We start from the raw sequence: 14,999 nt of genomic DNA on the forward strand, positions 1-14,999 counted from the left end.
TCGAAATATATTGATTTGAAGTAATGCATAAGGACGTTATTCTGTTAAAATAGCCAATTACAGTAATTTATCTTAAATGCAAGTACATTTTACTTAGATACACGGCACATTAAACGTTTAAAAGTACAAACAGGTTACGAACATATATTTTAATCATTCAAATGCTTTGTTTCGATGCAAATTACAAGTCGCTTTATGTATATGTTTTGCACAGCATATGTATTGATTATGCAACGCACTACAAATATAATATATAGGTTACTCAACGAAGTACACCAATCTGTACTTCGATGGCATGTGCATTGACACAATGTTTCGTAGTAAAACATATACCCGACGTCGTAGACAAACGGACTACGCGTTGACCTCTTCAGCCCCCAGTGCTAACGAAACAATGAAATATAGTCCCATATAACCCGTTTCTACTTCCGATATACGAGTACCGATCCAGATACCAATTTTATAAACCTAGCTTTAGTATTGTTTTAGTAATCATATGATCGAGATTTTGGTTGTTTTTTCTTACGACAGCAACAACAATTTGTAGCGACTGACGAAAACAATGTTCGTATTTCACATATTAGGTTTCATAAACCTATAGACTTCTACGATAAAACCGGAAGGGAACTACTAAAAGCATTAAATGAGATTGGTTTATCAGAAGTGTACAAAAATGTCAAGTGCAATTATTGAAAGGTATTAGCACATACACACAGTTGTCGTGATGTTTTATTATTTTGTAAATATCTTTCAAGAAAAATACATTATTTTCTATCGGAATTGTATTGGTCTTGGAAATAAACCAGATAAAATTGATTCACTAGATGCAAGCGATAAATCAGCTGTTCACCTTTGGTGGCCTTTGTAAGCGACCAATCAATTTGAATACATGTATACAATTTTCAGGTGGTAGGCCTGAAACTGTTTCGAAGTAGAAAACGAGCAATCTACAAACAGTTTTCACATTAACATTAATATGTTATTCATTTGACTTTCTAATTTTGTTAGTAAAAGGTATGAAAAGGGATACTACAGTTCGTTTAGCAACGAGATTCAGCATGAAATAATTGTATCTGTAATGATAAGGCTTGAGAGATAGAGCAGTTTCACACTTAACTCTCGACATCAATACAGTTTGTGTGTGTCCCTTTATATTAAGAATATTGTAAGCGCCAGAGCGTTTGTACTTAAAGGCTGTGTTCTCATATTTTGTAAATACTACGATATTGCTTTCTGTGCACTCGTATACTTTAGATCATATCAGTAATATTGTTAAATAACCTGATGTACGCCTTAACAAATAAATGAATAATTGTTTTCGAAATGGACCGTTAAACCTGTAAATGTATTAAGCTTTAAACAGGCCGTCGTTCAAGCAGTGGAATCGTTGCCTCACTTATATACATTGCATTCCAACACGCAAGGTATCAAGGTCAGTTCGCGGTCAGTAACATATATAAATATCGTTACATAAATGCTAAAACTATGTGAACTTCATGTTTGTTTTGATCAGAAAGATAATACATGAAAAATAATAGGCGATATAGTTATGGTATGTCAATGTAGATTACTAATGTGTTTTCAACAATTGCAGTATAAAAATAGTTTTGATTAATTTAATTAGTACTATTCCACCATATAAACCAAAATATTTAGCATGAGCGCGATGATGCACAATACTATTAATAATCGAATGAAATAACAATGTCCGACAAACCACATAAACATGTCTGTTCGAAGAATCCGCGTATAAATAATAAAAAAATTACCGATGGTCAGCTGACCTTTATGCTTTCATTTAATTTCATTCTTCTCGGGTTTTTCTATGCTGTAAATATAGTCTATGCTGTAGATATAGATATCTGATAAATAATATATAATACTGCGAAATAAGCCTCGAAATCTGGCGCAACACCCCGTAATTGAATTGCTTGTGGTGCAGCTAAGAATTGCGCAGAAAATAGGCAATCGCTATCTTTGATGTCATAGATATAACTTTTAATCGTTCATCAACACTGTCCACAATCAACGGCGCATATCATAAAAAAAAGATATTTCTTGTTTTACATAAGTCATATCGCATTAAGTTTTCAATTTCAGTATCCCAACGTAAGTATGATTGAACATATACAATTAATAAAAATGTTCTATATACATTACACATAAAATTGTCGTGGTTTTTTAATAAATATAACTTAGAGGCTTTTGCAACATGTGCTAAAGAGCACTAATGTTTCCAATATACTACTATTTATTGTTGTATAGGTAAATTTAAAGATGTCTTATCAGTCGAGATACCGAACTCATATATATATTACAACTATGATTAAGGAACAGAGCGACACAAACGCTGCAGAAAAGATAACGCAGGTAAAAGTTTGAAATGTCTCTGTTGCTTTTCACTTTTTGCAAGAAAATATTGATAGCTGCAACTGTGAATATAATTAGAACCACGCAAAATTGATAAGATCGGGTTCTTTGTCACCTAACAATCGTTAAATGAATACAACTTTTTTATTGCGCACGCATGGTCAATTTTCCCGCGTCCGATTTTTAAACGTAGAGTTGACGTTTATGTTTTGTTTTTATTTATTTTAGTAAAACCATAATTTACACGACATAAACAGTTAATTTTCGTGAAATATTTAAACGTACAAAATGGCAGAAAATGCTTTGGTCATAAATGTTAAACCAATTTGTACACCATATGTGCAATACTGCGCTTTGCACCCCTCTGTTTGTATTGAAATCAAAGCGCTGAAGGCACTGAAGTTGTTCGATATTGTTAATTTAAGACGCAACTCATCTTTCAAAATTAATCGCAAGTTTGAAATGAACACACGCCATTCAAATTTATAAAGAGTGTGTTATAACTGACGGGCCGAGATTTGTGTACTCTTTTTATCATCAGATTTATTTTATAGAGATAACTTAGACAAAATAATAACAACATGGCCCTTTTTGAACGTTCTGAAAGCATAGAAAGTATGATGAAAATGGTAACGAGAACTGAATATAAAGACAATTTGCAATCACCATCATATTAAATGAATATTGTTGGAATATCGAATACCTATCTTATTAAGAATATAATTTCATGTTGAACATTCCATGTACAAAACTGTTGATTTTTGACACCATATACAAATTCAAAATATACAAAAAGATAATCGATGAGAATAAATAAAAAATAAATCTGCGAGCAATACTTTTTACTCACGAATTAGGTAGTCATAAAGACAGCACTGTTGACCCGTACTTTGTTGTTTATGCATTACTTGTTAACCTAGCAGTTCACACGGTGTCAACAACTCTGACCTAAACATAGGTATAGAGCACTAATGCGCTTTTTCGGCAGAGCTGTTTTTTTCTCCAGATTTTCACCTTAAATGATTTTTACATAACGCCAGCAGACACGCGTGAATATTTTCGAATATTTCATAGGCTGATTCCAGATCAAACCTCTGAACTTTGGCTTCATCACGGTGTATGTGCTCAGAGCAAAGGATGTTGCACTGTTGAGTGTAAGGAATTCCGGACTACTCTCTGTATGTACAAACGACACAAATTGTGGCCCTGTTACAATAACGCGATAAAACCTATCTCGCAGAATTTCAGGGTCAGTAATTGTTCACCAAATCGTCCGGGGAATATATGATTGACTATCGATAAGCACAGTTTTGCTTTCAAGATGAGAAAACAAACATTACAGAAATAGTATAGTGTCAAGATAAGAGGAAAATCGTTTAATTATCCAACTACAATGTTTGCCGTACTCGGTAAGCACGTCTGGAAATCGTTCCTGAACGCCTTGATAGGCTGCCCTTATTAACAAGTTTGCAATTTTGAATTCACATTTATATCGAAAAGCATTGTTCTAAAATGTGCCATTTACAATTCGCAATGAGATTTTTTAACAATCCCCTTCATGCAAAAATGGGTCTTATTCCATATGCGCCCATCATATATATAGCGCCCATCATATATTTAGCCCACTCAGCCTGCGCATCTCTCAGTCTAGTCAGGGGATACATAATGAGACCATAACACATTGAGTGATTTTATAGCGAACAGCATCGCCTCTGACCAGACTAAGCAAATACACATGTTGGGTTTAAGAAACGCTGGCCGAAATGCATAAGACCCATTGCGAAATGACGCGGCTATGAAAGTGTGATTTACATGTGTCGCAAGAAAACTGCGTTTAAATCAAATATTGACATACGATATATTTCGATAGTGAAGAAATATACTCATAATAAGGCACGTGAGGACACATAGTGTGCACTCCCGTAGTATATTTTTCCTCTACTTACACTAATGTGTGGTTTGACAATGATAACACACATTTCATGCGGTGAATATGCGACTTAAAAGGGAAAGAACATCACAATAGTTAAACTTTTATTTTGAGTTTATTCATTTTGAAACGAAATTGCAAACTTTATTATTAAGTCAACATTTACGCTGACTACTTTTTAAAAAGATATTTCTTGTTATATTTAGTTGTTTTTCAATATTCGGTTTTAGCGATTATAAAGCATATTTGAGGTTGTCTATAGTATACCTGTAGTATTTGGTGAACTCATGTTCAACGCTTTATAAATTGAGAACTGTGAATGTAAACAAGCTTAGCCTTCTACTATTGCGTTGTTAGCACCCGTAAATACAAAAGATCGCCGAAAACTGTTGAGAACAAAAGAACGTTTCCCAGAAATATCAAATTTAACCCTGCGGAAGAAGCTTGAACGATCTTACGAAACAGATAATTCTTGTTATATTTGATTGTTTTTATATTCGGTTTAAGCGATTATGGAGCATTTTTGTTGTTGTCCATCGTATCCCTGAAGTTATTGTTGAACTCGGTCCAACGTTTTATAAACGACATAAATTTATATTAGGCTAAACAGATAAAAGCTTGTTATCTACATGATCTGAAGAGTTTTACACACATATACAAATATGTCTATTAACATATTAAAATCTTTTTCATTTTACCAACTTATTAGTTTAGCTAAAATGTGTCTTTCTGTTTTTCAGAAAATGTGGCGGCCTTATGCGTTTGTTATTTTCCATCTTTGTAAGTATATACAAACTAGTGATTTAGTACATTTGAAAACAGGGTAAGAAACTAATAATATTTGATTGACAATTTGTTAACAGGCATAATGACATTCATATAAATGCTATACACATTGCTCATTGAAACGTTGCCATACATTAATTAAATGTCTATTTCAGTCATATAGGAAACTGTAACTATCTGCTTAAAGGGACTGTCAACCACGAATGAAGAAAAAAGAAAAGTTCTAAAATACCGTATTTTCTTACAATTATTAGTTTATAGTGATAAAAATTTAACGACTGGTAAATTACATTACTTGAAAAATGTTCATGATTTCAGTATATTCGTTAATAAAATTTTGCGATGTGAAATCGAAAGAACATCGCGAAAATAGGTGACATACCGATATAAACACTATAAATAAAACAAGTAGATTGATCATTTTTTATATAAAATATATACAATTTACTATACATGTACAATTTGCATTCCTGGGTTTACCACGTGACGATTATGATCAATCTACTTGCGTTATTTATAGTTAAATATAGTAGTTACCTGGTAGACATACCCAGTTAAATTTATTACCGAATATACTGAAACTATGAAAACTGAACAAATTTTTTCAAGTAATGTAATATACCAGTCGTGATATTTTAATCAATTTAAACTAATAATTGTAAAAGAATACGGTATTTTACAACTTTTATTTTCTTCGTCGTCGTGGTTGACAGTCCCTTTAAATGTTCCAGAGAATAATGTATTTCATGGACCTAAAAATTAAATAAGTGTATAGCATGATTTGTAATTAGCACAGTTCCATCGGTCTAGTAAGCGGTCAACAAAAGCTCATAATTATAGGACATTCAGGGAAGTCTGACTTGCACGTATACTATTTTTGATATAAAAATAGCGTCAAAAAACCTAGTTCCGCATTTTAATACCAGGGGCTTTTTTATAGCCGATGTGTGCATAAGTTGCCTTTACACTACACAATATGAACGATCAAATGGCTTTGATGCGGATTTTTTTCCATTTGATTCTTTTACCTGACTTAAATTGTGTAACTGATGTTTTGCTATGTGTAGAGAATAGCAATTGGTGTTTTGTGTTAATTTCAAAATCTAATACTTTATTTTCAAAAAATCTGAATGGGAAAAACGTATATAATATACATCATGTTAAATGCATGTGTATTTGCATATTGTAAGAACATAAAAACACACTTATGTAATTGTGGGACAAAAATGTGATGTGAATGCAATATTGATTGTGTATACAGCCTGTCAAACTTTATTTATAATATACTGCATATTATTACGCCTCTACTTTAACAGTGGTCGAACCTATCTCCCTTTCCCTTCTCCGACATTTAGTCCTACCGTTCAATTCCGTTAGTCTGTATGTTTCGTGCGTTACTAAAACAGTATTATTGCTTGACTGATGATTTTTTTTATTTTTTTTTTATTCAATATCATACATACAATGTAAACATGTATATGATCATACAACATAGTGATTGTACAAAGCAATAAAGTTCAGACATGTTATACAAGATATGCTAATATATATTTTTTTAGAGAGAAAAGAAAAGAACAAAAGAGGAATAGTTATGAAAAATGATGAGTTGTATATAGTCGGAAGAAAGCATACTGGACTTGTGTGTTTTGTTGTATATTCACAATGATCTTGTCAGATTGAAAAAAAAATAAAAAAATACACAAAACTATTTTAGAGAGCTAAACTAACATTAGAATGAAATGTACATAAGTGGACAAAACATTATGAGAATTTAATCCGATTCCATTTTTGTTCAAAGATTTGTAATGTGTCATTACTGAGGGCTATTTCTTTCTCAATCTGGATTTTTAGTTTAAGACTATGGACAAAACAATTAAAATTTGGTACTTGTTTTTTGTACTTCATGTTTAAGATAAAATATTTCATCAATATAACCATAAAATTCACAACATTATTACAGTCTATTGGTTTCAATGAGTTAATTCCGAAACTTACATTTAAGAAAGATAGTTTAACGTTTAGTTGATGTTGTTCAAGAAAAGATATTAATTGATTCCAAATAGGCTGGATGTGTTTGCACTCCCAAAAAAGATGTTCTATAGTTTCAATGTTTTCACTGCAGAAGTCACACAGATTTGAGTTAGATAATTTGCATTTAAAGAGATATTTATTTGTAGCTATAATTCTATGGATGAATTTATATTGAAAATTTCTCAGTGTGCTTTCAATAGTTGCTTTAAATGGCATGGTAAATATGTGTTTCCAATTAAGTTCCTTTCTCCAAAAATGACTTGCCTTTTATTTTGGATTTTAGAGTTTTCTGTAGGGTTTTTAATTTGTAGTGTGTAAAATATTTTATTTGTTTTGTTTTTTCTTCCAAGTATGTTTTCTACAAATGTTGTTTGAGTACATGGAGTATTATTTGTATTGATTTCAGATTTAATATGTATGGGTATGCTTTTGATTAGTGTGTAGTACTTCAGAAAATTATTTGAAGGTATTCCGTATATGGAGCATATATTATGAAAAGAGTAGAAATCCTTAATTATGTAGTCAAATAATTGTTCGACATATTTAATGCTTCGTTCAAACCAGTCTTTATAGAAAAACGTCTTATTGTTTGAAGTTATGTCTCTATTGTTCCATAAAATTGTTTTACTGTTGGTTTGGGTTTCTAAGTTATGAGTGACATCACTCCACGCTGATAGAACATCAGGCAGAAATATGTTTTCGTTTGCAATTTCATGTAAGATAGTATTGCTGATGTTACATTTAAAGAGTAAGGAGTCACCATATTTTTTTAGGATTTTCTGGTAGAATAATTTCCATTTACTCGTATTGGTATTATCTAGGTATATTTTAACCCAGTTGCATTTGATTGCATTCAAGAATGAGTCAATGTTCCTTAATTGGATACCTCCATTTTCTACAGATTGAATTAGCTGAATTCTTTTTATTTTATCAGGCTTACCGTCCCATATGAAATTAAATATTGCTGATTTTATATCGTTAATAACATCATTTGGTTGATTTGGAAGAACTGTTAATACATACATTAATTTAGGAAGTGCAAACGTTTTCAATACTGTGTTTTTTCCGATTAGTGTACGTTTACGATGATGCCATGATTTTAAGCATTTTTTAAAATTCTGTAATTTAGGTAGTATGTTTTTAAGAACTGTATCCTTTTCATTATTTGTGAAAGTAATTCCTAACGTTGTGGCTTCATCGGATGTCCAATTAAATTTCATTTCTGTTTTATATTGAACATTACTTTGTTTTAATTTACCTACTCGTAGCACAGACTGATGATACTTAACTAACCATCATGTGAATTTGCGATAATATATATTTTACTTTGGATGTTTCCGAAAAAAAAAGCAACGGCCCTTACTCAGTCAAAACTGAGACATTTACTTATCTTAACTATATATGTATTGCTGCTAGATAGCGAAAGCTTTACAGTCATATTAAACAGAAATTAACTTCTGCACTAAACGACCACCGGAAAAACTTTGCGAAAACCGAAATTTTGCAAACTTTAGTAACCTAATTTTCTGCAATATTTGCCACTTGAGATTAAGCATGAGATAAAAGTCTAATTTATTATTTATAATTGATTATATTTGCTTAAACAATCATTTTTTTTTTCACCAGGATTTTTTTGGTAAAACTTATCTTTCCATGGGATTTGTTCATTTTCTCATGGGATTTTTCGTTTTCCAAAGATATTTTTTGCTATTTGTTCCAATAGAAAAAAATCTTCAACTTTCTGTGTGGGTTTTTCGATTAAATAATCATTTCCTTATGTTTAGTTATCGATATTAAGCATTGTAAAAAGTATTGTGCTGTTTTTTATTCAATTTTCTTTGATAGAAAAATCCCAATTTTAAATGGGAAAACACTCCCATGGGAAAACAAAAATTGAAATGTGAAAATAAATTAATATCATGGAACAGACTATTTCGAAAAAAAATAATTAAAAGAAATTAATATTTTATTTAAAAACTAAGAATAAATGATCACAAAGAAGCTTTACTTAGCAAAGTTTATATAAACTATGAATATCTTAAACGAACAAAGTACTTACATTTGCAAAATTTCGGTTTCGCTAAGTTTTTCCGGAGGCCGTAACTACACTATTTTGGTCAGGATTGTTTGCTCTTTTTTGCACAAGTGGAGTTTTGATTTCAAAGTCTATCTTTGGGGCTTCTTCTGTTACCGATGTCCTAGTTTTTAAATGTACCAAGCTTATATTCATCAATATAATGAATATTTCTGCATATTGTTTATATCGCATTCCTTAAACTATATGATGTAATGTGATAATACATTTTTAATAATCTGTATAATAAAATATACGATGCTTATTTCATTGATGAATTGATCATCCTGGTCTTAATTGCATTATAACTATTATGTGTATATATTTTCAGTTCTCGTAATATGTCGAAGCAATTTTGTGGCTGCCAAACGCAATGAGACGTTACTCGAATGTGCCTCTGATGCAGATATAACATTCGGATATATCAGCAGTGTATCTAACACGTCAATATCGATTGCAGAATGCGACAAGACAATTAAAGCATGCTTTTTGAAACCGTCTCTAGACAACAAGTACCACCTGTCCTATACTGATCATGGTGGAATTTTGCATATAAAAAATCAAGACGAATTTTTATCCGGAACGTATACATGTTATAAGACGTATTCGCCTAGCAATTTTGTCAGAATGGGAATTATTGTTAATTCTTGTGCTGATTTAGATAAAGCAACGGATTATACCGACATTATACATGTAGGTAAGAATAACACAGATACCTTAAACACGGTTTTATGTGCTAACATGATGCTGATGAACATGTATTGTGAAACGTTCAGGCATAGTATTATATAAGTTATTCATGAAACCGATTCCAATCTTTATTGTACACATATAAATTGACTGGACAAGTATTTAAGATTATTATTGTAAAATGCAATTTCTTTTATGAGTAATATCAAGTAAATGTCATTTTGCAAACTCATATACGTACAGCTTAACATTATAATGATCAGGTCCTGATTGTTTCCATTGATATGATTATTATTTTTTATTCGGTTTATGTTTAAGAACCTTCAAATGATGATATCATTGCAGTGCGCGTAACAACCATTGAAAGGTCCATAGTGTACCCACTTATTGTCGTACTCATGCTCCTCCTATGCACTTTACTTGCAATTGAATATAGAAAAATGAGTAAGTATAAATGTAAGAATTCCCATTGATAAAAATATGTTACTTATTTTTTTTTTTACATTGTTTGATTCTAGAGTTGCAATAGTTAATATAAAGTAGCTTAAAGTAGCTTAATAACAAATACTAGTATAAACAAGAGATGATTGATATAAGCGTGGGGTTACGATTGATGACTGTCGCATTTAAATGTTTATAATTTCAGAAAACCTCAAGGATTTAATGGAAATGAAGGTAAAAACCATTTAATTATTGTTATTAATGCACTTGAAATAGTCGATAATATCATCATGTTCGAAAATGGCATTCAGTTGCATACTTGATATGTCTATATAATGTATAAATCGTTCAAAGAAGCACTTTCATGGGAAGTAATTAAAGATATGATGCCTGTGCGTATTAAAAATCATTTAATACATTTATTTAAATGGGAGGTTCATAAAAAGTGACTCAATTATTTAATGCACATTAATTATAATATAACTAGCCATAAACGTCGAAAAGATTCGTTTTTATAATCATTTAAAAAAAGCGGCAAAGATAGAAAACTGAGGACTGCATTGAGTAACACGAATTAACATATAGTTTACCAATACCATATGAACATTTTCTCTCGAGCAAACATACAAATAAAATGAAACTACATAAGCATGTTACCATCACAACGATGTCTTTAATTTAGGGCAACTGACATACTTGAGAACAAAAATATAAAACAACTATGGGTTCATCTTATTATGCATTTGACTATCACACCAGTAGTGCTGTTAAAGTATGTTTAAATGAATGTAAATGTAGTATTTCGAAAATAGTCGTGTATTAATATGGTATAGATTTAGATTTTAATGTCGAAATAATGTTAATGTCTGTTTTTCACTTTGTGTGTTATCTGCCTGTCTGTACACTGTGATTAATATGAGACATATATTGCTTACACTTAAATAATTGCAGAATACATCAGATAACCTACTAACAGATCGTCCAAGAAAGGTAATTACCGACGTTCTCATCATACGTTACATAATTATGATTAAAATATTCATAGGTGAATTGTGAACGTGTGAAATAATTCGTGGTAATCAAGATGCATTTCATTTGGATAAGTTACACTTATAATATAGTATTATTTTAATATCATAATTATGATGATATTTAAATATAAATAGGTGAATACTGAATTGTTGCAGTAACTAAATGTAATGAAGATGCATTTCATCTGGATACGTTAAAATCATATAATAATAAAACGTTGACTCGTATGAACAAAAATAGACATATATCAGTTGCTTAACAGTAGATAAAACAATAGATATATAGAGAATAACAGGTTACTGTCCCATCGTTTTGTAATATATCAGGCGAGGCTTAGAATAATATAACGGCGCGGCTTGCCGAGCCGTTATTTCACTCATGCCGAGCCTGATATATTTCAAAACAATGGGACAGTAACCTGTTTTTCTCTTTATCACACCACATTATACTAAAAATCTGCAAAACAATTCATTTTTCATATTTTAAATGTACGGATTTCCGCTGATTTTGCTGATCCGGCTTTTACATGTTGACATACATGTAACAACGGCGTTCGAAAAGACGACACGACTAATCGCTTATTTTAAACATCGTATGGAATAAAAAATTGTTTACACAACGAATGGGAAAAGTACACCCGCTTTTATTATAAACGTCTTGAATTGGAGATCAGGAATGGACTGCAGCGACAAATTTAATCGAAGAATACACTTCACCGAATAATTTGGAGACGCAAATTTGGAGATGTGTATTGAAATTGACATTTTGATGATGTTGTCAATTTTGACATAAGCGTGTTAAATCGCTTGTTTAAATAGTTGAGGATTAGCATACAGTTATCATTTGTCTTGACATTATGTGCAATACTTTCGAATGCAATGACTATTTCGATATTTAAGATTTATGTCCCATTGATGACGTCGTTTAACTTTTGTAGTGCGGGCTGTGGTGATTTGTTTTAAATAAATGTTTTTGTGATTTATGACTTTAAACTAGAATAAAATATGTACGTTCTTGGTATCAAATTGTTTGTTTTGTTGAACCTTATTTATGTTGATAGAAATTGTTGACTTTATTGCAAATCCCTCTAACTCTAAACATTGACTGATATTAGAACTTCCTGTTGACCATGATATAAAACAAATATATCAAGCAACGTTATATCAGGCAGATATCAATGCGGTGGTAAAACAAATAGAGAATAACAGGTTACTGCCTGATCGTTTTGTAATATATCAGGCAAGGCTTAGAATAATATAACGGCGAGGCTTGCCGAGCTGTTATTTTATTCGTGCCGAGCCTGATATATAACAATAAGATCAGACAGTAACCTGTTTTTCTGTTTATCATACCTCTACGTCCCCGATTTTAGAAATAGCGAAAACATCGCGTAAAAGCTGCAGTTTTAGCGGGAAATAATATGACTTTTGTCGTTTGACGTGTTTATAATGACGTCATGAGCACGCGCGCTTTAAATTTGTTAAAACTGTTTTTTGCTGTTTATGTTTTATCTTGTGTTTCAAATATATTACATCTTGTTATCAAATTGTTTGTTTTGTGTAATCTGATTCGATTTTACTAAAAACGAGTACTTAATAGTTGATTCCGAGTAATATGACTATCCTCCACACATGACTGATATATAAGAACTTCCTGTTAACCATGATACAAAAAAATATATCAGGCAACGTTATATCAAGCAGATATCAATGCGGTGGTATGATAAAGAATGGTTAAATTCCATGATGGAAAGAGTTGTGTTGATAACGCTCAGATTGGATGCGTCAACTTACTTATAGTTAATGAATATAACGAATACCGCTATATCAATACATGCCTTAATTTGATATTCATCAGGAAGAAGACGACATACACGAACCTGGGTGTGGATATACCGAGGTAAATCAGTGTCATAATTAAGTTGTGAAATAGCAGTTCATCCTTTTCGACTACTCTAGCTTAACGCCCAAAATAAAATATAATTATCTTCCGATAATATTACATTCCACTACGTCATTAGGTATCAGTAGTCCATGTAGTGCCTATTTCTAACGAGTCCCTTTTCTCTTTTGATTTAAAAGCCATTTAGCGAACGCACCCTTGACGTTTGTGGTCATTTCGTGTATCCTATGTGTCTCTGCAACATTTTGAGGAGTTACATTGGGATTTGTTTATGAAAGAAATGCTCTTTTGTCGAAATGTAGCTCTCTAAACCCGGTTTTCTGAGGAGCTTTCTTAGAAGTTGCCCTCCATACTTGATTGCTTTGCAATTCTAAAAATAACCCACTATTTTCTTAACTTGTTGCACAATCTGATGTAAAGACAATGTAGGAACAATGCCTTAAAAATGCTGTTCATAATAGATCCTTAGACTAATACGCGTTGTTATCCCCACGCTTTTAAAGGCGTGGGGGTATTGTAGTGATCTCCGCTTTCTGTCCGCCTTTTCTGACCACTGTCTCCTCCTAAACTATAAGCACTAGAACCTTGAAACTTACACACATGGTAGCTATGAGCATAAGTGCGACGGTGCACTATTTGGAATTTTGATCTGACCCCTGGATCAAAAGTTATGGGTAAATAAATAAGTAATATTGGTAAAAACCCCTCATTTTACTAACAGCATGCGCTGACATGATACTAACTTTTGATCCAGGCGTCAGATAAAAATTTCAAATAGTGCATAGTCGCATATATGCTCATAGCTACCATGTGTGTAAGTTTCAAGTTTCTAGTGCTAATAGTGTAGGCGGAGATACTGGACAACCATGCGCACCCAAAATTTTGTTTTAACATAACTTCTTCATTTATTCAAGGTAAATGCAGCTTGGTTCCCGTCCTCTTTCAAATTTATGGAGAGTTCCACGGGAACTACTTTCCCATTTTTTTTGTACCCAAAATGTTTCGTACCCAATTTTTTGCGTACCCATTTTTTTTTCGTACCAAAATCTTTTTTCGTACCAATTTGTTTTTATGTCCCCCACTATAGTAGTGCGGGACATATTGTTTTTGCCCTGTCTGTTGGTCTGTTGGTTGGTCTGTTGGTTGGTTTGCGCCAACTTTAACATTTTGCAATAACTTTTGCTATATTAAATATAGCAACTTCATATTTGGCATGCATGTGTATCTCATGAAAATGCACATTTTGAGTGGTAAAAGGTCAAGGTCATCCTTCAAGGTCAGAGGTCAAATATATGTGGCCAAAATGGCTCATTTTATGAATACTTTTGCAATATTGAAGATAGCAACTTGATATTTGGCATGCATGTGTATCTCATGGAGCTGCACATTTTGAGTGGTGAAAGGTTATGGTCAAGGTCATCCTTCAAGGTCAGAGGTCAAATATATGTGGCCCAAATCGCTTATTTTATGAATACTTTTGCAATATTGAAGATAGCAACTTGATATATTGGCATGCATGTGTATCTCATGGAGCTGCACATTTCGAGTGGTGAAAGGTCAAGGTCAAGGTTATCCTTCAAGGTTTGAGGTCAAATATATGTGGCCCAAATCGCTTATTTTATGAATTCTTTTGCAATATTGAAGATATCAACTTGATATTTGGCATGCATGTGTATCTCATGGAGCTGCACATTTTGAGTGGTGAAAGGTCAAGGTCAAGGTTATCCTTCAAGGTCAAATATA

The 14,999-nt window shown here is 32.1% G+C and overlaps 1 long non-coding RNA gene across 1 annotated transcript in view; it reads left to right on the top strand.

Moving 5' to 3' along the window:
- LOC127870304 (uncharacterized) overlaps positions 1-14,999 on the top strand; it is a 29,428-nt gene that overhangs the window by 11,074 nt on the left and 3,355 nt on the right. Inside the window, exons 2-7 of the long non-coding RNA XR_008044747.1 lie at positions 5,041-5,080; positions 9,523-9,888; positions 10,227-10,325; positions 10,528-10,556; positions 11,274-11,312; positions 13,212-13,253. This is a non-coding gene — a long non-coding RNA (uncharacterized LOC127870304). The remainder of the gene's footprint in view (positions 1-5,040; positions 5,081-9,522; positions 9,889-10,226; positions 10,326-10,527; positions 10,557-11,273; positions 11,313-13,211; positions 13,254-14,999) is intronic.

The sequence above is a fragment of the Dreissena polymorpha genome, chromosome 2, assembly GCF_020536995.1.
Source record: "Dreissena polymorpha isolate Duluth1 chromosome 2, UMN_Dpol_1.0, whole genome shotgun sequence".
Taxonomy (NCBI): domain Eukaryota; kingdom Metazoa; phylum Mollusca; class Bivalvia; order Myida; family Dreissenidae; genus Dreissena; species Dreissena polymorpha.